The following is a 27026-nucleotide window of genomic DNA, read 5'->3' on the forward strand; positions in this document are numbered from 1 at the left end:
GATGTTTAAACTTTATTTTTGCCACCTTGATTTATTTAGGCAAGTGAGATATCTTTCATGAATTTTAATATAAAAAATGGGTTTACAAAATATAGATGCATCTGGAGACACCAATAAGGCCTCTTAGCTGAAGCACGGCTATGAAGAGTGCCTATGTTGCATATCTGTAAGCTCTGTTGAGTTTGTGTCTCATCTGAGGCATTGTTGCATAAAATGCATTTCTTATGTTGAGAAAAATTATTACTAGAGTCTTTAGTTATTTCTAATGCAGACTGGGAGGACCACAGGGAATATTGTGATTTCAAAGTTTTCTGATAAAACGCTTCCCAGCGTATGTGGTGAAATACACTGCTATAAGCCTTTATTCATTTATTTATCATGCTGCAATTCTCTAAAAAAAGAAAATACTTATTCAATAATGAGATCATTGCTTGTATGTAGAACTATGTAAAGATAATTTGCCTAACTGCATAGGAGGCCAGTTAGCTATATGGCAGCTTTACTGGTATTCCAAATCAGTTACTATTCGGGGGGGGGGGAGGGGGGGCGGGCCGGAAAAAGCGCAAAGCAGAGCAGTGAATACAGTCTGAGCTTTGCAAAAGGACTTTTCCACATGCAAGATACATTCTCAGTTTAGGAGCTTTAGTTCAGAATGCATAACTGTGTTACAGTAGGTTTATCTTTTTTAAGTACCCAGCCTGTCAGAGGCATAAAAGACCATGAGTTGATCCATTAGGTAATTAGGCCTGATCCTCATTGATGCTATCAAAAGAAGTCTTTCATTTTTAGGAAGACTTGGATGAGGATCTTCCGATCAGAATCTGAGCTACATGTATGAAGCAGCCTCTATGTTGTGTATTTAGTGAAAGGCCTGGCACACTTCTGAGTGCTTCAAAAATAGTAATTGCTGCACATGATCTGTGAGACTCTATGAGTGTGTGCATGTGCGTGTTTGTGTGGTGAGTGAATGTGTGTGACTGAATACAGTAGAAAGACATGACTGGTACCAAACTGCAGCAATTCCTAGCGGGCAGGGCAGGAGCTGGAGGAGACCCATTCCCAAATCTGTGTTACTTTTATTGAAGACTCCACTTGAATTCCCTGCTTTTTTTGACCTTCAACTTAAAAAGTTGAAACAACCATTCTCCCCAAAATCAAACAATAGGTTAGGGAAATGGGATAATTATGATTAAATGGAGCAAAGAATTCTAGACCTTTGGGTAAAGAAAATGAGTATTTATAGTTAAAAAAAAAAACAACAAAAAACAACATGAAAACAAACCAAAACCCCCCCAAAACCCCACAAACAAACAAAAATACCTTGAAAAGACACAGATTTGCATAGCATTTTTTTTTCTCTTTAACATTGTGGGATTGTCCTACTATAATGCTTGTGTGAAATGGAGATAGGCAAGAGATGACAAAAAGTCTTTTCTCCCTGTGTTAGACCTCCAGTGTTTAGCCATCCATTACTGGGACAGGATAGGAAAAGCTCCCTAATTTAGACTGGGTTTTTTTTAGCTCAATGGGACTGAGAAGATTTTTTCTGGAAATGCAGAACCTGTACATCAGCAGGCTGTTGACTTGCATGGGGCTGAGAAACAATGCTTCTCCATGGAAAGGACAACAATGGAAGGTGCCATGGGGCAATGGTCCAATTACCACTGAGATGCCCCTTTCATATTACAGTAAAATTCTTAAAAGATTGATTGTTCTGCTTGGCTTGCTCCAAAACCAGGGATTAACAAAGTCTGAACAAGCCTTCAGACTGCTCCATCAACACACATATATGCCCCAGGCAAAGTGAATGAATGTAACAACCTACCTTGTATACACTCATATTTCTATGACTTAGTGAGAATCAACTGTATACCATCTCTTTGACATCAGAAACCCAGCCATAATTAGATGATAAATTGAATGTGGACAATAAGAAGAAAAGGAAATTATCCTAGTCAAAAGGAACGCTCTGCTTTTCTACAGAAAGATGGCGATAAAGAACAAAAAGCTAATATAAACGATAACATCCAGAAGTTAGGCATGTGATATTCAGTAACAATGTCCCCTTTAGGACAATGAAACAGAGAAGATAGAAAGTTTAAAAGATTCTACAAGAGTGGAGCATGGAACCTGGAGAGACAGGGCAGACAGTGCAGGGACAGGTAATGTCTAGTTACCATCCAGTGATCTTGTAAACTCTAAACATGATAACATGGGAGTTACCTGGTTCCTTCCATTCTGATTTTTTCTTTTTTCTGAACAGAATTTAGGGTAGCAGGTTTTACAGAGACATGAATGCAAGACCTGTTTCCAACTTCCCCTGAGTCCCTGAGTGCCAAACCCAACCTGTTTCACACTTCCAATCCGCAGGCTCTTTTTGATCCCACAGACCTGGTGCAGCATTAGCTCATAATGCTTGGGTATAGCTTCTGCCTTCCCAGGGCACCAAGCATAGGAAGTCCTTGCTGCACTTGTAAGAGCCAGCCAGGATCCTACTCAGGGTTCAAATAAGCCACAGCAGCAGAATCTGAATGAAACAGCTAGTGCTGAAATGGGAGTAGGATTAAAGATGCAGCAATGCTACTTATAATACCAGTAACATCAATTAGTTAAAGGTAGAAAACACATAACTTTAACAAAAGGCCTCCCACAAAAGTAGTTAAGTAGAAATGATTCTAGCAAATGGCAATCAGTGTGCTCAAGTCCTGCTATAAATGTTGGTCTAGTCAAGAGATGCAGAACTTTTGGATAAAGTCCTGTAAGAGCCTGAACTACTAGTGTTCAAACAAGGATGAGAAGCATGCTAAAACTACAACCATGGATATTCCTGAAGCATGTTTTGCCCTGTAATTCAGTAATATTTGAGTACCTTCAGACCCATTTTCCTATATATCTCTACTGTTCAGTTTATTTAAGCTGAGATCAGCGATCAAACTCAGATATGCTCTTCTGTATAGGGATACATTTTCTCTTCCCACTGCCTGTAACCAACATGTACCTGGTGTGAGTTCCTCCCCTATTTATTCCCTCCAGAGAAGGAAAATAATGAAATTTGACTCAGGCTTTTTTATGATACAAAAGATAGAATAAAGATTTTTTTTTTAAAAAAAGTATGATCTGCTCCATGCATATGTTAGAGGATACTAAAAGAAGTCCCCGAACTTCTGCAGAATTAACAGTGCTGGCATAACTCACTGTTAGATCCTAACTCCTCCCATATACCCTGAAGTCATACCACCATCACTGCTAGCTTTTTTTTTTTCCCTGTGAGCAGAGAGGAAAGGGAGCCAGGATAGAGGCAGATGCCTGAGGTCCTGTGCTGTATATCAGGTTAAAAATGTGCCATCTTGTCCACACAGCCAGGGACCAGATCCCTTTCCCACTCACCCTCATCAAGGTGTAATCCCTTTGCCCTCTTCTGTAGGATCTTCATAAGTCCAATGGCAAGGACTTGTTAGCTGGGGAAGTCAGGATGGGGTCTGAGAGGAGCTATGGGTAGGAAGCTCTGACAGCAGTGAGGCGCCCTCTGTAAGCTAGAGAATCCGCTCCAAAATAATTATTTTAGTTTGGCCCAGACTGTCTTGAGGACATGGCCACATGGACCAAAACAAGGCCGTTAGAGTGACCCGCCTTCAAACCCCTCAAAATCTTCCCATGCCAAATCTGGAAATGAACAGAGCAGTAAAGCTAAGGAAGGCTAAAAAAAAAAAGTTCTCTCTTCTTTCTTTTTGGTGATGGATTATATTAGGGAAGGTGCATTATTTATGGTGAAAACAACAAGCTGCTGCACTGAAGTACAGTCCTGAAGTACATGCATGAAGTAGTGAAAAAAACTCTATTCAGTTTATACCATACATATTCTATTTCCTGCAATAACATGAGATGCTTCTTTTTTCACCAACAGTTATGTAAAATCATGTAACCTGTTGCACGTGCCTTTCTTCTGTCCGTCTGCTAACTCACACACTTTCTCTTTGAACAGCATTCAAACTTCATTCCCTAGAATGTGCGTAATGTGCGAACAAGCTGAGACAGAGGCTGTTCTGGTTTTGGTTCATTATAGGCACATGCACATGTGTGTACGTAAATATATACATTTTCTATTACACACATAAACACATAAAATGGTGCAAACACCAATGTTAGAGGGCTCAATAAGAAACTTTTACATGGGGAAGGGAGAGAATCCAAGAAGCATGTTGTTAAAGCAGACTTCATTCAACAGGTCATTGCAAAACATCTAGCATTCAAATGGTGATTTGATACATACTCCTGTTTTCCTGGCAAGATGTCAATTTGTGACACAGCACCACAAAATGAGGAACCAAATGAAATACAATGTTGAGATTTTGTTGTTGTTGTTGTTAGAAGAATAATAACAACAGCTTTAAAGGAAGGGAGGTTGTTTTTTCCACTGTGAACAACAGAATCCATTTCAGGAATAGCTCTGATATCAATAATTTCACCAAGAAAACTCTGAAGTAGCATCAGCTTCTGCAGAATAAAAGTAAACTATGTCCAAAAGGTGAGATTACAAAGGCAGCTATGTTAATACCTTCACTTAAATAACATAATGTGTAATGGACTCAGGCCCTATATATAGACCCTCATATTAGGTAACTAGAACAATGCCGATATGGTAATGATATACCAGATGACAAAATGTATAATTTTATATAAATATGTATGCGTGCATGTGTATAAAAATAAATATATATACACATAGCCTATCAGAAGGCACACACACACACACACACACACAAACACCCCATGTATATACAAACACACCTGTCAGGTAGCGCGCACTCATTAGCCATAATTAAGCATAAATGTTCTGTAGACATTTCGTATGAGACATTTCACTAGCTGCAAGTATATTAATTTTTAAATGTCCATACAGTATTTTACGCTAACCATGAGGACTCTATTAAAAGTTGTAGACAGACCTCCACAATTTAGAATTTTCTTCGTGTTACCTTCATTACAAATGCCTTTGCTCCTGGAAGAGCTGCCAAAGTATCAAACCAGCTTAAAGGAAGTTGCTCAGATGCAATCTTTAGGTAGGAACATACAGAGTTCCTATACTATGTTGCTTTAAAAAGAAAGAAACCATTTTAGATTTTACACTTTGAGAAATCCCAACACCTTTAGGACACTGCAGAATCATAAAAATGAAGAAATATTAGAAAGATTTTGTATTTGGATGCTTGTTTTCACAGGGATTTGGTTTACCTTCACTCTATGTTTCCTGGTTGATAAGTAAGAGAAAAACACCAGTAGTCCAGAAGCAGCAGCAGCTGCAGCAACAAAAAGGTCGTGAAAAGTAAGTGCTATGCAAATAAAGGAAATAAACAGATCATTTAAAGCATAAAAGGAATAGAAGAAACAACCATAAATCAATATGCTTGGTAAAGAAAATTAAAATAAAGGGCAGTTTGAAACAAATCAAAATGTCATCAAAACAAAAAAAATGGCAAAACCATAAAGAACTAATAAAATAAACAGTAATTGGAAGAAACTGCAAATAAAAATGGCACTAAGAGGAGCAACAGGTGGTTGCTTTTGTTACATAAAAGACTGAGTGGAAACAGAAGCTTTTGGATTTCCCCAAAAGATAGGAATGCTGCTGGACCACTGGCCCTAGCTTGTGAAACTGTAACAATAAGTAACCAAACCATTTCAAAGTTTTAATCCAAACGTGTTCACATTTTCTGACAGTCTGGATGCAAAATTGATGTCTGTTTCTTCCATTTATATACAAAAGAAAAAAGAAACAAATCAATCCCCTTCCCCCACCCCAAAGCCAAAAGTGTTGATTTAAACACCTCAGGACCCGACACCCAACCAAATCTTTGGATGTGTCTCTTGTGAGTGGAAATCAGATTTCAAGTCTGGACACAAACTGGTGCTCAGGGCTGTTGGGGTTACCCTGCTTATGCTGTGGAGCAAGCTCAGGGAACCGGCTCAAGGCCTGCGGAGGACAGGATGCGACACGAGGTTCTATGAGAAAGCCCCCAAATTATAACATAAGCACCATGAAGTGTGCAGGGAGAGAAGAAAATAATTGGCTAATAAATGACTGAACAGGTATCACTTCATTTCTAACTAGACACCAGCTCCTAAAGGAGGAACTCACCAAACTGATGTGGTATCTGTTTTATTAGCTATTGCAAGTAAATGACGAAGAAACAGTTGTGACCAAAATTTGTGAAATAAGCTTAAATTAATAATAGGCCAAAGAAAGGGCCTGAGTTGGGCAATACACAGACGGAGGAGAGGGGCTGCTGGCATGATGTGTTGCTCTATAATGGCTTAAAGCAAATGGTAACTTTTACAAAAATTGTAGAGTTGAGTTTGATGTACTGTCAACACCAACGTGAGTAGCTGCATGCTACCCTAAGTTCCCTACCTGAAGTTCCCTGCCTGAAGTTCCCCTGACGCCTCCTTCCAACAGGCCAGCTGTCGTGGCTGCCTTCCACGTGTGGTGGGCTGTGTTTTGTGGCTGGGTGAGGCAAGCTAAGCCTGCATCTCTGGTGAGCTGCATCCTGCACTACCATTTGTTACCAGCTTCAAGTGGCTGTGCAACACCTGCATGCTGGGCTAAGCAGGCAAAACCCATCTCACACTAGTGTAAAAGAATCAAGCAAAAGAGATTCAGGACTAGGACTACAGTTGGAATATGTTGCAGATCTGGAGCCATTGCCTAAGAACAGAAATAGATGACTAAAGTAGCTGCACAGTAAATGTTCATCAAGCCTACCAGAAACCTAACACCCTGCTTCAGCCGTTTATTTTGCCTTTTTTTAAAATATATTTGTTCTTAAATGGCCCCTAAACCCATGCTGTGCAGTAATTTATACAAATATTCACAAGCAACTCTGCACTCAGTATATATAATTTTATTGTTTTGACTTAAAAGTCACAAGACTGAAATAAAAATGCACGGGTGGCACTTTGCCATACTGCCCCTAGAGAACGAGAGGCTGTCAGCCTGAGCTCTGTGCCAACAGGTTGCTGTGTACTAGACTAAACTGAACAGCAATAAGTCTACACAGCAGAGCTTTGCTGAAAGATGTGATCACACCTCCTAATGTGACTCCATGGCTCTGTTACTTACAGCTAAATTACATTATTATGACTTCATTGTTGAATCCCAATTCTCCTAATTATAGCCTAGAGATCTATTATTTGATTTTGTAACACCAAGTGCTTCTTTTCTAAATCATGTAATCTCTTGTAGCTTATTAATGTCAGGTTTGTGCACACGCAGGGACTTGGTTGTTTGCCAGGCAGAATCAAATTTTCAAATTTTCACTGTGTTATGTTGCAGGGGTTTGCTTGTTACAATCTAATTATATTGGCACTGAAAGCAAATTTATATTATAAAGCACTTTAACTCTTTCACGGAAACATATTTGCATATGTAAGTGTCTCGCCATTGGTCTATTAGCTTTTTCACTGGGAAATTTTTATGGGATTGTGTGGAAAAGAATAATAATTCTGAAACCATTAACTGTTTATTTTCCTTTGAAAATGGGAATGTTTTCATTTAAAGTGATGCTCATTGTAATAAATCCATGAGTTAAATGCAAGTTGGTGCCACACATGAAACTGCCTTTAAGCTTCATAATGACAAAACTGGAAAAATGGAAATTTATTGTTTTATTAAGTGACATAAATTTTAAAATGCCATTTTAAATTGAGACTCTATTTCTCCAGTATAAAAACTGTCTGGCAAGTGGTTTAGGTTTTATCTACATAATTCTCAATAACGCTAAGTAAAGTATATTTGGTTACAAGTAGAGTATTTTATAGTATAAGCAAGCTTTAAAGTCCCAGTAATGAGCATGTCATTAGCTTCTGCTGAATTCAATGGAATTTGAAGGGACTCATGATCCTGCAGACTCAGAGAGTGAGCAAGAGTGAAATAAGAGACTACAAGTCTCAATGATCGTGTTCCCCTTGTCATATGACGGTTGGGCCATGAGCGGTTTTAAAGCTCTCTTTAAACTACTTGGCTGTGTAACGCATTCTCAGGGCTGCAAGGGCTGTACCCTGGTCTGCTGTTCTCATAACATAAATAAAGGGCTGCTGTTTCACTTTCTTCCTTACCTGCTGTAGCTGTGAGTGGCTCCTGAAAGGCATGGGTCTGCACCATCCCACTCTCCCAACAGGCTTCCACTTCTCTTGCCTGAGGTCAAATGACTGTGTGGCTGCAGCATAAGTCATACAAAGGGCAGTTTGGTGATTATGTTTTTTTTTTTTAATTTGCCCTGCCCTCCCACCACCACTGTCAATCAGATCACTGCTTTGGACTGATTTGCTGTGCAGTCAGGAGACTGTGCAGCTCAGTCCGATGCAAGAATAAGGGCAAAGCCTGCAGCTGGGGCAGATGGAGAGAGGGGAGAGCAGGGCTACTGCTCTCAGCAAGAGTTTACATCTACACTGGATTAGGTATAATAAAAAACTGTACCCCAAACTGTACTTTTAATTGCCTGCCTCCTCCAGCAACTATGACAGATAAAAAGCAGCTAGCCTATAATGTGCAGCCTCCCTTCCCTGTTTCTGATACTTGGCATTTTGTTGGTTCTGCATTACAGTTAGATTTCTACCATACAGAACAAAATGTTCCATAGACGATAATTCTGCTTAGTATGTGATATCTTGCGCTCTGCCATCAGAGAAGCAAAAGAAGGGATCAGCATTCAGAGGCAAGCCTAGGACTGAGCAATTTGGGGAAGATTTTGTCATTCAGTATATATTTACAACAGTCTTAGTGGAATGGGGCACAACCTTTGTTGCTGTAGCGAGACAGATGTTTACATACTAATATGAATATGGGATCATGATGAAGAAAACATATGTAGACACAGCTGCCACTAGAAGTTAATGGACTGCAAGATTTACTGCCAACAGAACAGAGTCTGCCTCTGTTGCCCTACCTAAGTAGGCCTGGATGTTTAGTCCACAGAATTCAATAGAACTCCTTCCATTGACTTCAGTGGACTCTATTGCTGTATGCTCCAGGTAGCTGAAGTATTCTTTGATGAACCTCAGTAAATACTGACCATGATACATGAAATACGGATGATGTGTTTCTCCGAACTAGAGTACTGTATTGCTGCTTTATTTCTCCTTTATAGGGAGAAGCCTACCCTCCATTTTTTTCTTTCCAGATGCACATTGAGAGATACTGACCTGATATACCAGAAACTTTGCTACTAAGCTCATTGGCCTGTCATTTGAAGAAGATCCCTATCTTTAGTTCTGTGCTTCTTGTTAGATTTTCCATTTATTTATCCAGTCCATGGTCACCAGACCAAATAGCAGCTGACATCTGTTTATGCAGTTAGTGCTCCTTACGGAATCAAATCCAATGTCAGTTCTACTCAGTGAATAATAAAGTGTAGCTTTCAATGCCTATTAAAAACACCCCATTGGTGGGCTTCCCTGCTGAAGAAATGTGTAAACTCTACAGCCAGATTTAATGGGATGGTTTATACATGGATCAACTTACACTGCACCTGAGTACTTTTAATATTTGCAAGGATTACCATTTCCATTCCAAGTAATTATCTGGAAAGAGAGGTGCAAGAACAACTACTTTTTCTATATGTTATGGTGGTTTTTTCTATATATTTTGATTCTGTGAAAACATCCAGGATCACTATCAAAATGGGCACCAGTCAAGTGAATAACAAGAATAAAAAGAGATTTTCTTGAGAGAATAAGATACCAAGGGGAAAACTGTTATCAAGATACAGTGGATCAAATGGGCGTTATATGTATTAGAAATCAAATGTTAAATTTACTACAGTTGCAGGAATTTTAACATCTTTGAGCTGATCCCTGTAAAACCCAGGCCTGCTATTTAAGTTCATTTGAAGCTGCTAAAATGAAAAGAGAATTGCAATTAGAATTGCAGTGCAAGTATGTTGTGGTTTAACCTGAGTCAGCAACCAAGCACCACACAGCCACTCATTCACACCCCACCCGTGGTGGGATGGGAGAGAGAATCAGAATGGCAAAAGTAAGAAAACTCATGGGTTGAGGTAAGAATGGTTTAATGATTTAAATAAAATATTATAAAATAGATTACTACTAATAATGGTAATAATAATGACAAAAAGTGAGAGAAAAACAAAATCCAGGAAAAACAAGTGATGCAACTGCTCACCACCTGCCAACCAAGGCCCAGCCAGTCCATAAGCAACAATTGCTGCCTCCCGACCAACTCCTGCATTTAATATACCAAGAATGATGCCATACGGTATGGAATATCCCTTTGGCCAGTTTGGGTCCGCTGTCCTGGCTGTGCTCCCTCCCAGGTTCTTGTGCACCTGGCAGAGTACGGCAAGATGAAAAGTCCTTGACTGAGTATAAGCTCTGCTTAGCAACAGCTAAAACATCAGTGGGTTATCACATTATTCTCATGCTAAATCCAAAACACAGCACTATACCAGCTACTAGGAGGGAAACTAACTCTATCCCAGCTGAAATCAGGACAAGGTAGCACAGAGGTCTTCTGAGTTTCCCACGCAGTATGTTTACCCACATACGCAGATGCTTATTATGCAGCAACATAAGCACGATGAAATTTCAAAAAACAACTCTTATGTCTTCTGTGGCGTAAGTATAAGAGCTTTGACCAAGGAAAGCAATAGTCCATGATAAAGAAGCAATGAAAAGCAATTACACAGAAAATTACCCTTCTGTAAGGGTGTTTAGTAAGAAATACTGATCTGTGGCCACTTAATGTAATTTGCAGCAAATCATTGATCAAATGTATGGATACATCTGGGGGGCCCTCTTATTATGCCATTAAAGTAGCATATCCAATCATTTTATTTAGCTGTCTAAGAAGGAGATTTTTTTTTGACACAAAAGAAACTCTAGAGCTTAGATTTTTCCTTGTGGTAGATTCATAGGATTACGACCAAATAATGGATTGTGGTAGTTCTCCATTACACAGTTATGGAGCAAGCACCTGCCATGTTTGCCTATCCAGTTTATCCTCCTAATCAAGTCACACCATAATTGAAGATTTTAAAACAAATTCAGTGAAACTTCTGGAGAAATAGCCCTAACAGTTTTCATTCTGAACTTCATATCAATCATACCAGCTGCTCAAGCACCAGTTTTCTTTTGCTACAAATATTAATTAACTTTGCTTCTTCTGTTTTTTATTTCAGCACAGTTGACACTGTAGATGTTTGTACTTTGCCCTGCCCTTTTTTTTCAGTGGGGGATGTGTATACATTCTGGCCTAACCACATACATTGATACACTTCATTCTTTGGAAGTAGCAAAGGCAGATGATACTACTTGCTGGTAAAGCTGCAGATGTTTGACAAACTGGAACAGAAGTAAGGTCTCCTAAGCCCTAGAGCTGTGGTTTCCTTGTCGCCTTTCTTACCATCTATAAATATGCATTTGATTTCTGTCCATTAGTGTTTTGTCTCAAAACTGTGCTGTTCCAGCTGGATTTAATGCATGTGCACTCATGTATATTTTTCTGGGAAACATATTTAATATACAATCAATTATTAAATAGGAGGAGTGTGAAGAAATTGAACGAAAAGGAGACACCCATACAAAACCAATTTTTCTTGGCTGCATGACTCATTAATGAGCCTTACTCACTGCTGCTATTGTGCTGAGTACCTTATAACAAAATACACAGGGTTAATGGCTGCAGTCGTAGTGGGTTTAAGTAAAACCACAGCAGGTGTGTGCCTTTACGAGGTGTTAATGGGGAGACAGGTGCATGTAAATCTGGAGCAGGAGGGCACAGGTATGACCAGAAGAGAGGGCAAAGCAGCATGACCACAGAGTGCTCTAACAGCAGTTACAGAGTTAAGTGCTAATTGTGCTGTGGTCTTTGATGCTGGCAATTTAGACCTGAAAGACTTCATCTGTAGTAAAACATTCTGTGTTGTTACCCCTTCAGTGGAGAGGCTGGCACTAGGAAAACTCCGAAGATAACTCTGTTGCTTTATGTATTTAGCTAAATGAGTTTTCTTAGGAAATACTGTGAGGAGTTTTCCCCAGATTAATCACTTGTTCCTAACTTGGTGCATGTGGCTCGGGCACACAGGTATGCACAAGGTGGTCATTATCTCCACCTCCCTTGCACAGAAAGCATTTATATGAATTCTCTTGCAAGAAAAAAACAGATATTGAAAGCCAAGGGCCCTAAACTGTTGAGTTGACAAGCAATAAGAAAGGCTAAAACCCAGCAACCTCAAGTATCTAGCTTCAGTGCCAGGGAGATGCAGAGCTCCTCAGATAAAATCTATGTCTTAAAGTAGGAACTGATTTACATGTTCTCAAATAGTAAGAAACCTTTTTTTTGGGTATATAACAGCTGCCAGTGTGGAAGCAATTGTCAGGAGCAGCCATATCACAACAGTCCAGAACTGGCAGCTGTGCAGGACACGCTCTAGAAAAGCACTTTCTTGAACCTAGAAAGTTGAAGGCCTCCTTAGGCAAATTAAATTAAATTGTTAGTTTTTTCTACTAAAACTGCCTATGACCTCTCATATTTCTACCCTAGGAGACCAGTCACCTTGAGTTTTGTTTTACTGTCTTTTTATTTGGTTTTGCAAACAATAATAAAAAAGTGATATTACTGATGGTATCATCACTCTGGCATGTTAGTAACTATGGCTGTAAGAGGACTAATTCACATGTCAAAACTTCTCCTGTCTAATACTGCCACAAAGATCAGTATTTTTCTCCTGGCTAACTTCTAATGATGGAGTCTGCTATTAAAACCTTTTTTCAACCCTGAAGATAAAGCCTTCTTTTTCAACAGTACAATATAAAATAAAGCTCTAATTCTGGGATATAATGGTCCCAAGAAGTATGTTTCCCAGATGCTGTGAAATGCCATCTTGTTGTCTATTCTACTCTGTCTGTGATACACATTAATGATATTTTGGGCAAATCAGAATAGATTCCTGTGGAAGATTCACGATGAACAAAATCCTTACCAAAGAAATGTTTTTATTAGCGCTTTCCTCTTCTTATTACACCTTACATTTCTGATAGTTTCATCTCCCTCTTAGTTGTGAAACAGGAGTATATGATAAGTCAGCTCCAAATGTCATCCTCAGGGTATTTCTTTAGGCACCTGACATGAGGCACCATTAGCTCAAATTACTCAATTACCTGCTGGCATTCTGAAGGTGCCTAAAGAAATAACATTAATATATTGCTGGAATTTGCATTAAATGTGAATGGGTAGTAAAAAAATTCTGGATTCTTTGACCTCTTTGTGGTTTGTATTAAAAAAATAGCTAACTGGGATCTCTTATGTTAGAACAGCTGCATGCTTTTAAAAAAGCTCCTAAAAGTTATTTACTTTTAAAAATGTCTTTATTTATAACTTTTCATGGTTGAAAATTAAAATAGTAATTTCCATTAAATTACACTGCAAAAAAAATTAAGCTGGAGAAACAGAAAGTTTAATGACACTGCTTGAGTCTCATGGAAAAAGAAAAAAAAACAAACCTCTGAAGATTGCTTGTTGCTCTTTAAGGTAATCTTTTGAGTTGTTCATTTTTTTCAGTTTGTAAGGCAAGCTGACAGGCATTTTGGACAACATATCATGACACTGTGTGCCATAAATGTGATGCAGTGCTTCATAAATGTGACAAAGTACTTCCAAAACAACTGTTGACTTTTAAAGGCATCCTACTTCTCTAAAAGTAGGATATTTACTGTAAGTGCAGTTTGTTGAGATTCTCAGCTAATTTGCTACCTGCGCATCTTTAATATGTTTGTGAATTCAGAAGAAGTTCATAATTGTAAGTGTCTATGAGATTACTGTGTTTTAAACCAGGCTTGACAGCACAATAGAATCCAATAAAAGAAAGCATCAGTTGTATAAGGGATGCTTGTACAGAAAGACAACATGAATGCAAATAAGATAAAAAAATAATTGACAAAGAAACCAAAACATAAAAACTGCATGTGTATTTCTGTACTACATCCCCTCCACATCACCATCTCAGGAGCCAAACATAAAAATACTATTGTTACAATAAGAGTGTTTCTAATGAAAACTGAAGCATATAGGACTTAAGATAAAATAAAGCTGCTTCCCATCAGATTGATACATTAAATAATCTCTAGAAGATGACACATATTTAAATCTTCCTATTTCCTTAAAACTCTTTCCCACTATAAGCTGCTGGTGTTACATAAAGATATTCTATTCTGTCAAAACAAAATAAGTTTCCAGCTTGATGGTCATCTGTAAATTCAGAGTTTGTTTCTTGGTAGATTGAAAAATGCCAGCTGCATCCAGCCTTACAGTGGAAGAGAACAAATGATCTTTCAAAATTTAAATCCAATCAACATAATGGCCTCAACAGAAACTTCCCACTGTACTTGTCTGCTGTTGTCATGATATACCAGTTGACCCAGAGGTAACGCTACTACATGAAACTTTTTAATGTGTGAACAAGTGTGTGAGCAAAATGAAACCATGCCTGATTATAGAAATGTACCCACCACTATAGCTGAAAACAAAAGCAAAGATCCTCCTATTTCAGTGTACCCGAAAGCTCCTGTGTGTTTTCCAGGTTTGGCCTAATATAAGACATTACCCCTTGGCAAAACCACTGGCAGCTGGAAAGGGCAGTTAGTTACACTGCATTTTACACTGCACTACATTTATATATCTTCAGCTATCGTCACAGGAAGAATTTAAGAATAACAATACCTGCCTCTTGAAGCACTATTGAAGGTTGCTTTATGAGTCTTTTTTAATTGAGCTTGCTTAAGAAGTTGCCATTCCCCTCTCCACTCCATGCTTTCTTGCCACATTATCATAGTGCTGTGTCTAAACTGCTATGCGCAGTTCAACCTGAGCAGATTAAATTTACCTGTGTTTATAAAATCTTTGGTTCTTCCAGTGATTTCCAGAAGTGACCACCAGAATAATCAGGGAAAGAGATTAATACCTTGAGGCACAGATTATGTTGATTCCAGGGCTTTACCTTCAACAACAGCAATGTTCCACAAACTGTCTTCTGTGACAATTCAGGGAATTCATCTGAAGGCATTGACCTGTTAGTCTAGTTAGGAACCTTTTAAACAAGGCTTGAAATAAGGTGATGGTAAAACTCCATCTATCACCAAAAATATCGTGACTCCTAGAGGGAAATGTGAACCACAAGACAGACAGAAAGGGATATCAGGACAACCTGACAAATATTTGCAATGCTTATATGCATAAGCCAAAATTAATAGAGAATAAACTGAAACCTTATAGAATAATGAAATGGATACTTAACTGGTGTGTCGGAGATGAACACATCACAGGGTGACAATACTGATCTAGAATGGTACAGTTTCAGGGAGGAGAAGCAGGGGAAAAATGAAAAGCATTTCAATATGTGCCAAGAATTCGTACACTTCTCCTGTAGTCCTGGAATGAGAGCAATAAAGAGAGAACAGGAAAAGGACAGGCACAATTTCATGATGATCATGGACTACTTAATCTGAAGGAGATGAATATCACTTATTTGAACAGGGAGAACCGTGTCAATGGAGAAGGCAAAAGTGGGTGGAGGCAGGTTTTAATTACCCACGTATCTGTGGCAAAATAGCAAGGCAGAAGCAGGTCATTTTGGCATGTACTACAGACATGTTTCAGGAGGTGGAGAAAGGTTGCAGGGAAACAATGATTTAGATTCAGTTCTAACTAGTAAGGAGTGACTGGTCAAAAATCTGAAGGTAAATATGATAGTAAACCAAAGGAAGTCATGATGTGCAAGAAAAATGAGAAACACCAGAGTAGGACACCAGATTTAAAAAAAAAAAAAAAAAAAAAACCAAAAAAACCCCACACACACAAAAAAAAAAACAAACCAGAAAAAACCAAGACACCTAACTCAGGGATCTGATAGCTAGACTCTTCCTTGAAGGAATTTTATGGAAAATAGGACTTCAGAGGAAGTGGTGGTTATGACATTAAATATTAAAGGCACAATAGCCATCTGGCTCAATGGAGGAGAAAAAGAGGAAATGTAACAAAGCAATACAGAAGCTTCAGGACCTCTATAGTATAAGTCAAAAGAAAATAAAGATTAACAAAATAGAAACAGTGGTGACTAAAGATGTGTATAAAGAAATAGACTGACATGTATTGTTTAGATCAAAAAAGTTGGAATACAAAATCATCAGTATCAAAACAAATACAAGGTGATAAGGAAAAAAGTTGATCCACGACAAATGAGAAAAGAAAAAAGGAAGCATCCATTACTTGACATAAAAAAAGAAAGAAAAGTAGGTGTCATAGAATAGACTAAAGTATTCTCTGCCCTTTTTAATTCATTCTTCATCAAAAAGGTTAGCTGCAAAGCCAAGATTTTTCATTTTAATAGAGGGAGATGTGTAAAGCCTGCAATGGGAAATGCATGAGTTAAAGTGTGTTCAGATGAGTTAGATACATTTCAGCCAGCAGGGCCTGATAGAAAATTCACCTTAAAGTTCTTTTAAAGCAAATCAAGGTAATCTCTGAACCAGAAATGATCATTTTCAAGAATACAGAAAGGCTGGGGGATGTCCCACGGGACCGGAGAAGGCAAACACAGTAACTGTCTTTAAAAGAGGGGAAAAAGGGCCTTCAAGTAGACTGGCTTTTAGAAAGGCGCCTGCCTCAAAAAGCCAGGAAAGCATAATGTGTCCTAAACTAAATAAACAGAAATCATTGTTCAGTTCTGAAAACTGCACCTTGAACTTATTGGACACATGACAATTTTCTCTTCCGACATTCACAGATATAATTGCCTGGATTAGCATGTTACTATTTGCAAGAATGGTGACCAGAAGAAGCTTGAGATGTATTCCCTACCAAATGCAGGACTGAGGAGGCTTCAGTCTGAAGACCCTGGTCCTCAGGGTAGGTGTAGGAGTCTGGGATTACAGCAGGAAGAGATGCATGTCCTTTCATTGAGGGATCTGAATGAAGCTGGCACAACATGATTAACTTGGAGGCAGATTGTTTTTATTTTTACATATTTATTTTTCCCTGCCACAAGATACAAACTAGTATGCTAGTTAGAAAAACATGTTTAATTGTACTCTGCATAAACTCCCATTTAGAAAGAAAATGTTTTTCAAATAAAGTTCTTTAAATGTTTTGTGCGACATCTGGACTTTTTTTTATATAAAGGATCTGAAAGGAATTTAGAAACCCAGACTCCTTGTGGTTCTCACATCTTCATAAAAAGGCAACACACTAGAATGTGCTTGCTGCTGGGAACTGACACTTCACAACTAATAAGCAAGTAAAATATCTCCTACTAAGTACAGGTTTGATCCTGTACTGCCTAGGAGTTTTGCCTGAGGGCCCTTCTGAAGAGGACTGTGAATTGTATACAAGGTGGGAAAGAGTTTTAAAAGATCGTTTCCTCCTCTTACCGCTAAGTGCAGGGGCTGACCACATTCATTCTGTATGGCCTGTGTGAGGATGTACATGCACCATTCACACTGGGCAGTGGTAACAGGAGTGCATGAGAGCCATCCTCCTGCAGTCACCATAAAGACAGATGCAGCACAAGGGAGAAGCTCATACACACAGCATATCTTCCAAATGCAGATTATATTATCCAGAAGATTTAGAGGAATTATAAACACAGTATGATTTAGTCTCCTAATTTTATCACAACTCTTAAAATTTATTTTTTGCTTCCCTGGAAGATCTGATTTCTGAAGTCATGGGATGATACAAAATCTTAATCTTTGTTAAAAAAAAGAAAGTATGTTTTAAACTCTTAGACTTCCAAAGAAAAGATGGAAAGCATAAACTGTAAAGGTTCAAAAACAACAAAGGCAAGAACCATCAGTTTTTATTATTTCTTCTAGTATTTTGGACTTGATCTTACAATTTTTGATGTCCTAGGTCAACTAGGATGTTATCTTCGGCTTTCGCTGTATGATATTCTCTTATTCTCTCCGGTTTAAAAAATCATAGCTGCTTTGAAGAAAAATTAATTCTAGTTCAGAGCTATAGAAGAATATAAAGTTACATCAGTTTTCAGGAATACCTAAAAATTTAGGTGCCCACCTCCCACAGAAGGCCAGTGACAGCCAGGTGTTTGACTCTTGTAAGCTCTTTTGCAAATCTCACCTGAGATCTCTGTAATTTTCAAGTAAGTGTTTTGCCTGTTGAACTAAAGGACCAGAATCGACTCTTGCACAGTATGTCTCTTATAATTACTCACAATGGGAGACTGCACTCCCAGCCGACTCCGGGAGGTGTTTCTGAGTCTCTGATTTCTAACATTCTTCACTTTCTCACCCTACAGTATGAACAGACTGCCTTATATTGCTGACAATTTATGTTTTCTCTCTAACACCCTCCTACGTAACATCTATGTCGAGCATTTACGTTTCCACTAATAGCCCCTGAGAATCAATTACCATAAGAAGATCTGTTTCTTTATACTTCAACTGATGAATCAGTCATAGGTTAAAGCAAGAGGAGGTAAAAAGCCAGCATGTCTGCACTGATTTTTTTAAAACCCTTTACTTAAAAATACTCTGGATACAGATTATTTTTTTTTCTGTCACGTGCATGTCCAATATTATTTTACCAGCCTTAAAATATGCTTTCATAAGTGGATTGTGCAAAAAAGCACTCAGGATTAACTGTATTTTTTATACACTCCAATACCGTGTTGTATCCCTATGCAACAGAATGCAGTCTGTTTAGTTGGCACACCCTGGTGGAAGTAAGTATGATAGCAAGCTGGTGCCCAGCTGAGGCTGACTCCAGGCGTGAACTTGTTTTACAAAGATGGCTCTACGAGGAGGACAGAAACAATATTCTGAGATGCCAAACACCTGCCAAACTCTACCAGTCCCGGGTAGAGTTCTGCCATGGAGACTTTATCTGTCCCACACACACAGAGCGATTTCTGGAGGCTCGTGATGACTTTCCCCTCTTTCTAAAAAGCTTTCAGTGATAAAACTCTGCAAAGATGAGTCCTTTCTATCCCTTTCCAAAGCTTCTGCAGAGTATGGAACTGTCACCTGTACATAATCTGACATCCATCCTGATTTGTCTTTCACAGTCCAAGATGAAATTATAAAGTAGTGGCTTAAAGAACCTTACTCAGATTTCTAGACTAGATCTCAGATGACAAAAGTTGCCCGATAACTGATTTTTTTTAATCTTTTCAACTGTTGTTTAGAAATGGTCTTGTTTAGAAATGCCTTCTCTTTCTCATTGCTCATCAAACTGACAGCAGTACTGTTTATTAAAAGACACATTTATTTCCCATCAGGTTCTTTGCATTTCTGTACATTTCCAGAATTCTTCATGCTCTGGCCTAATGCTCTGAGAGGTCTAACACTTCACATCATAGCAATAGCTGCAAAGCAGTCAGCATGCAGAAATCTCAGGGAGAACCTCTTGGGAATGGGTACCTCTCCAGTGGCCTTTTCTCTGTTATATAGTTTCCTACAACAAGGGCAAGCCTGAGGACTGTTTTTTGTTGCTGAAGTGGTACCTTTTCACAAGAAAACTTACGAACAAATGCTTATCACACCCTCCTGGGAGCAAAGAGCCTCTGTTCAGAAAGTAATGAGAAGAACCTGGATATTCATTGACAGTATGACCCTCTTGATCAAACACTGCCTTTCTAACCTGCAATTATATCTGTACAATGGCAAAAGACACACTGGATGAGCAAAGATAGATATCAAGAAATATTGGCAAAATGCTTCCTAGGCACAGGCAAAATTAGCAAGAAGTCATATGAAAAAGCAATTTAAATGCCAATCTCAAAGCTCTAGAGATCTTCCTAATTCTGAAGTTCACAGTGAGGAATTTATAAAACTATCAAAGGAATCCCTTTTTTGGAGGAAATCCATTTCAATTTAATTAAACATCCTGAAAAAATATTTTGTAAAAGACAAATATTTTTAAAGTTAATGCAAGGCAACATTGATATGTATAATTTCCATCTGAGAAGTATAAAAACCATATGACTGTAGTTCACAGTTACAGTCTCGCAGCAATTTCCAAATTATAGCTCCTTATTTTAGAAGTGAAAAGACTTTATTTTCAAACCACTTGTCTCTTTTCTTATACATTATTATCAGTATTAAAAAAGAAAACGGGATGTTTCATGGTCAACTTTTAGCCCTAGTTTCATGTATATAAGCCTGGTATACTGATGATGTATAGAAGACACACAAATCAAGTCTCAGTTTGCAATGCGACCACAGTTAAAAAGAATTTGAGAAATATCTGAGTCACCAAAGTCAGTAACATCTTTGACTGAAAGCACTTGCAGGGCACATCTGCTAAGAGAGGAGATAGCCTTTTTATATAAATGCCTTTTGGAGTGGAACCACAATGCAAATAACCCAAATAAAGCAGAGAGGCAACCTAACATGAATGAATGTCTTGCAAAGCCAAGACTTTATGACAGCAGGAACCAAACTGCAGCTACAAACAGGTTTTCAGGCAGCACCATGCACAACACTGAGGCAGTGTAGGTGTGGCTGTTTTCTTAAGAAACTGCAATGCACAGTGTCATCTCAGCTTACTGACAACTTGCCTGTACTAGTGGAGTGTCCTGGGACGCAGTACTGTGATTCTGTTTTGGGACTCATGGGAAGGGTACGTCTCTGCTGTTGTCATGCCCCGTTAAGTGAACTCCATGTTACTCATAAAACAGTTGGAAGAGGGGAGATGCTAGGGTCCCATACAGTGATTTAGCAAGATGTTACCCTCCTCTGCTGCTAAATAGAACTGTATTTCAGCTGCAAACACACAAGGAAACCCCTATTTTAGTTTTGCCTGTTAACTCAATTTTTAAGAGAAAAAGCTTTCAGTATTTGTGTTTCCACAATGAACAAACCCTTATATACCTGCCTTTGCCTGGTACTAATGACAGTCCTAATTAATTCCAGACAGATATCAACTATGTCTCCCTTGTAAAGATTTTGGCCTCCCCAAATGGCTGTTTAGTCTTACATTCCATGGGCATGGTCCAAACTCCATAGAGTCAATTGGACTCAGTCAAGTGTGCTTTGGCTTGGGTCCTGCATGCCCAGGTTATTTGGCATTCATTGTTAGTAAAATTACATCTCTGCTGTGATTCTTGTACCCCATCTTCCCTCCATAAAATTATTCATTAATCTTTCCAATACTTATTTACAGGTATCTTTCACCTTTTTCATATGGTATGTTGAACTAGCTCACATTTACATTTGCTTAGTGATCACATGTAGCCATGGTTCAGTTGATGTCCTCCTGGTAACAAGTTTAACTGGGGTAACTTGACTGTGTATCTGACCCTTGACTTTTCACAGGGTTACTACGTAATTAGATATTTTCAAAATTTTGTGTTGTTATGACCATATATTTGCAGTGTAGGTCTACTTTCCTTTGACCACAACACTCAAACATGTCTTAGGTAAAAACAATGAAGTTTAGTCCTCAGGGCAACTAACACCACAGTTTTTTATAAACTGCAAGAAGTTTCACTTGGGTCCACTTACTGCTCTCTCCCATTTTGCTCAAACCCACACTTGAGGTAATGCAGAGTATCTTACAGTAACATAAATGAATGGGAAAATGACACTACATCAGCCTAAGGGATCCTAACAGGAGTTCAAGAACGGTACAGAACAAATAGGGAAAATACTGTATATGTAAATCATTTGTGAAATCAAGTTAAAATTAATGACAAACAAAATTGAGTTCTCTTTGTGGTTGATTTCCATTTAGCTGCACCCAACAATAAAATAGTTATCAAAGAAAGCTACCAATTAGATTTTAATTCAAAACATTTCCAGAAAACAGTTCCCAAATCTCAATTGATATCTCTCCAACAACCTCCTAATTGCAGCAAGTTGGTGGTAAAGGAAAAAAAAAACTGCTTTAAATGAAAAAGATGTATTCCGTCTGCTGAAGCATGCAGTATCCTTTTCTTAATTATTCCCAGAATTTCCCCTATACATGAGCTTCCGCCTAGGATTATATATAGACAGATAGATATGTATGTGTGTGTCTGTGTGTGTGCGTGTGCACACGCACATGGATATATGCTGAGAGAAAGAGAGAAGACATGTTATTGTATCAAAATCTAAGGAATTTATCTAATTTTCTACCACTTTTTCATGAAGTGTACTATTGGGCAAAGGTAAAAAGACCACAGAATTCAGAGTTGGGGCATTTCTTCATTCAGTTTTACCAAGTGTGGGTGCCTTCTTGAAAGCATCTTTAGCATAATCAGGAATTCAGAATCACCTATAATAAGACTCTCCAGAGCCTGTCTGATTTGAAAGTCTTATATACCTTTCACTATCCAACCACAGATTAAAGTAGTTCTGCCCAGGAACTGCAGCAAGAGTCCATTCTTCCTCCACTTATTTGCATGAGGTAGAGCCAGAGCATCTCCTGATTCTGCCTTTATCTAATTGAGACCATAGTCTTCTGAACCCCCTTAGTCTAGTCTTTGCTGTTTTCCTCTATGTGACAGCCTCCTGCACAGTCCTAAAAAAAATGAGAAAGCTTACACTGAGACTTGTGAAGCCTGTTCTGCATAGCAAGAATATTATCCACATGGCAAGAGATGGAAAAACTTAAAAATATTTTTTCTTTTATGTTTCAACCAGAAACTTCTAAGCAGATGGTCACTGATGTCTTTGAGACCTGCAAAATCATCAGTACAGTGTCTAGGAAGCACTAAAGATATCTGACCATCTTCCATACTGAAAGACCAGAGCACTTTTCTTCATTGCAGATCAATGAATGACAGCTTCTTACCTCTAGCTTTCCTGTTTGGAAACTATGTAACCCTCTAAAACATGTTGAACCCTTCTGAACTGGATTTTTAAACATCGTCTGGCAGTTGAAGATACGGTTATAGTACACATTCCAGACTGCATAGTATACTTTCATTGAGCTACCAGAGAAGATGGATAAGCAAACTAAAGATGAGGCAAAGGTGGTAAGAGGACAGTGCTGAGCATCCTTTGCAAAGAAGGACTAGATGTAGAAAACAGCATGCAAGAACATAACAGACATTTATTAGCTGACAGTGTTATAAAAGCAGATTTTTTTGCACAGTTCATGAATGCTTTCGAACATTATCTCAGTAATACCAGGCAATGCACCTCCTGGCATTCCTCTCACACTGAACTTTTTGGCTCTGGTAGGAACCACGGAGAAACAGGTTCCATTTATGCTCTTGGCAGCTACAGTTTCTGGAAGATAGAAGTCTCACAGAGACTACTGTAATGGTCCTAATGAGAATTTTCCAGTGTTGCTGTGGCTTATGGCAGAAGCTGAACTGACCTTACCACTCAACATAAAAGAGAAGAAATTGGCTTTTCAGGTCACCTCTAGCTCTTCTGGGCCTAGACTGAACAAACAGGTTTATGTATTGTGTATGTGTGGGTTTAAAGGATCCTACTATGATCAGTTCTTACATAACATATCTGAAAGAGCAGTTGAGGGAAGCCTGAGGTCTTATGCATCTCTAGATGAAAGAATTATCTGAAAATTATAGCACTGAATAAATTAACTTTGGGCATGTTGCCCTTTACAACAATATACCTGCTTTCATCACAAATTCAAACATGAAAATGCCTTGATTTTCTCCAAAAACCATTCACAGCATCTTCAGTACACATGATATTAACTCTCACAATTTTCAAAAACTCAGATTCAGTGTAAATGTTTGCGGGTGTAAGACACCATCTTTGTTTCTCAGCTTGCTTTGCCAATTTAGTTTTATTTTCCATAATTAGGAAAATGACTCTTTAAATGTCAGAAAAATCAATAATTACATGAAAAGATTTTTTGAAGACTGCTTTTTCCATTTGTTTGCAGAAAAACAAAACAAACAAACAAACAAAAAAAAACAAGAAAGAAAGAAGAGATTTGAGGTCTCCGGCAGAGCAATGGAACAGAATCAAAAGGTGTCAGCACAATCTCTGGCACAACAAATTTAATCATTGTATCCATTCAAAGAAGTTCTAACAATCTTCTATGTAATGCTTTATGTTCTGGACTTTCTGCATCTTTTACTTGGTCAAGTTCACCCACAGAAGAGTGCAGATGACTTCCCTTCCACGTAAGGGTAAGTCGAGCAAGTAGCAAAGCAGCAAAGTTTGTCTTTGCCTTGTAATATCTGCAAAAGCTGTTTTAACAAGGGGTTCTACTTGTCCCCCATTCTACAGCTAAGGTTAGTAACGAAATTTTGATCTAGAGTCAAACCTTCTGAAGTTCTGGGTTATTTCAGTTCAAGTGTTTTGATTAGAAACTGGTGTTTCAATGGATGTGATAAGTAAGGAGCCAAAGAAATACTTGAGTCCTGGTCAAGGGAGAAGGTTGTTACTTCTCAGCAGAAACAAAGCTTACCAGCTATTGTCACAGCCACACATAAAACAAATGAGAGGTGGAGCTGCCTCTAGTAAATATTTTTTGTCTTTCATCAGAGAAGTGTGGTTTGAATAATAGCTCTGACAGAGATCAGCATCTCTAAGATTGAGATTGCAACACATACCAACAGGCCAGTGGGGAAAATATCTCGACTAAAGACCAAACAAAAAATCACTTGTAGCTGTGATTATCAGTCAGGCAGAGAACTGCTCCTTGGAAGGTTGTTGAGGCACGTTGTCCCACCCCCATACTATTACATTATATCTACAAGAAAGACACGGAAGTCACACACCAGTACCCACAGACATCCACATATGCTGACTTCATTAAAATCATATTGTGCTTTTTGCTGTCAGTTTTTTTATCTGTAGGAAAGTGTCCTCTCCCGGATGTTTTCTCCCCGCATTTCCCTTTTTAAAATACTGAGGACTCTGCCTCCTTCTTCCTGTGGGTAACTGAAAAAAAAACCCACAAAAAAGGTCATAATTAGATCTCTGCTTTGTCTCTTACTATAATAAAATGATCTTCCTTTATATCACACTTTTATATGCTTGACAGCTATGCTTGACAGTTAGTAATAAAACTCAAGTCATAATCTGCTTTCAGTTAGAAGAGTCATCTTGAAATCCTTTGGTATTCTTGTCAAAAATAATAATTGCTCATTGTCAACATTAACCCCCTTGAGCCTGCAGATCCATCATTCCTGTTGCTGAATGTAACAAGCATTACTGCCTACAAGAATCTGCTGTTGAGGTAATGGATCGGCACTGTTGCTGCTATATCTTACGAGATATTCTTTCCATAGTAGTTCATTATAACATTGACCAGGAACAGTTCAAAACAAGGTCTTATAAAACTTTTGTTACAGTAAAAAAACATGGAATTAAAATAATTCACAAAAATCTGCTTTTATTAAGAAATGCCAAGTATACTTTTAATAAAAAAAATCCCATGCTTTTTTAAAATTTTTTTTAACCAGAAATTCAAATCTGAACTTGTTGTACCATATACAGTATTTAGGGCAAATGGGATAATGCTTGAGATCATAATCGTCCACAGTGTTCCATAAAACTTTTCTTGCTCAGTACATTTTAGGTGTTAATCTCTTCACTTGTATATTTTAGGATATCTGAGCTACACGAAGAAAGTTGGAGACATGGTAGAAGAGTCTTATATGTAATTAGTAAGATCACTTTTGTCAAAAAAACCTTTTAAATTAAAAACAAATTTACTAAGCAGTTAGAAATCTAACTAGATCTCCATTTAGATAAGTAAATAAAAAAATACACTTCAGGGTGGAAATTCTGACACCATTTAAAAAAGCAAATGTTATGACTGCTATCTCCATAAAAGAACCTGAAAAGATAATAATTTATGAAAAAAAAGAAGAAAAAAAAAGACTAAGCTATAAAAATTGCTCACCAAATTTCAGTCTGAGAATTACAGTACAACTAATTTGCTTCCTCATTACTCCATTTCCTTTATACTGGGTAAACTGAAGGGAAGAGCTGCTACTGCTGTCCAGGCACTTCATTAGGACTGAAGAAGTAGGTGACTATAAGAACTATGTTTTTCTTAGAAACATTTGAGACTTCATGACTTGCCTTGCTACCTATTTCAAACCCATCTTTGAGTGTATGGTTCCTAGTTATATTAATGGAACTACATGTAAAAACAGTTATCAGGGCTGTGTAATGCTGGAACAGGTTACTTAGTGACAAGGTTGAATCATTCTCATCCAAATGGTTTTAAGAAAAGACTAGGCAAACAGCTAATGTGGATAGTCCAGGTGCATGTGAGCCTGCTTCAGTTCAGTGAGTTGGATTAAGATTTCTTCTGGTCTCTCAGAGCTTGATAATTCTGTGACTGTTGTCCAAACCAATATTGCTCCACCAGAGTCCCTGTTTCTCCCTACACTCAGGTTCAAATGGCCATACACCCATTAATAAAGATCGTACATATTTCTTGATGTAATGCAGGTACTTTGTCTTCTTGTACTTCAACAAATGAGTTGCAGGACTCTGATGAAATATTCAGTACCTATCCTCTTTGAAAGGACAAGGAACTACAACAGCTCTGAGAAAAGCTCTCTGGACTTGACCTTACATGCAAAAGGGTTATCCACAGAAACATGTATTAAAACAGAATGTTATGTCATGCCAACTAGTTATTTTACTACAGGCTTCCTCAAGCAGCTTTAGGTGACTCTGTGCTCCAGCCTACCTCCTAGTATAATGTGAGTTAGCAATAATACTGAAATCATTCAGAGGTGAACAAATAATGTAAACCAATCTCCCAGAAAAAACAAATGGAAATTTTTGAATTAATTAATCCTTGATCATATTCAACTACGTCAATGTCTAACATGCATATGTGTAAATACTCACAAAACAGTATTGGTGTTAGTCACTGATAGCAAGGTACTCCTTTATGAGCCTTCTTGTCTTTGAGTAAGAATGAAAGTTAACCTCTATTTTGGATTCACCAGGAGATGAATCGTAACTTTTGAACAGTATAAATAATCTCCCAACTTTGCCTAATTATGCTAACACCTCTAAGGAAGTGTGAAACTCAATCCATGTGTCAGTCAGAATATTCTAAGTCC

At 38.1% G+C, this 27026-nt stretch overlaps 1 long non-coding RNA gene across 1 annotated transcript in view; it reads right to left on the bottom strand.

Moving 5' to 3' along the window:
- The window catches only part of LOC142057126 (uncharacterized), a 136184-nt gene that overhangs the window by 54417 nt on the left and 54741 nt on the right, over positions 1 to 27026 (bottom strand). Inside the window, exon 3 of the long non-coding RNA XR_012660552.1 lies at positions 8113 to 8213. This is a non-coding gene — a long non-coding RNA (uncharacterized LOC142057126). The remainder of the gene's footprint in view (positions 1 to 8112; positions 8214 to 27026) is intronic.

This window comes from Phalacrocorax aristotelis, chromosome 5 (genome assembly GCF_949628215.1).
Source record: "Phalacrocorax aristotelis chromosome 5, bGulAri2.1, whole genome shotgun sequence".
NCBI lineage: Eukaryota > Metazoa > Chordata > Aves > Suliformes > Phalacrocoracidae > Phalacrocorax > Phalacrocorax aristotelis.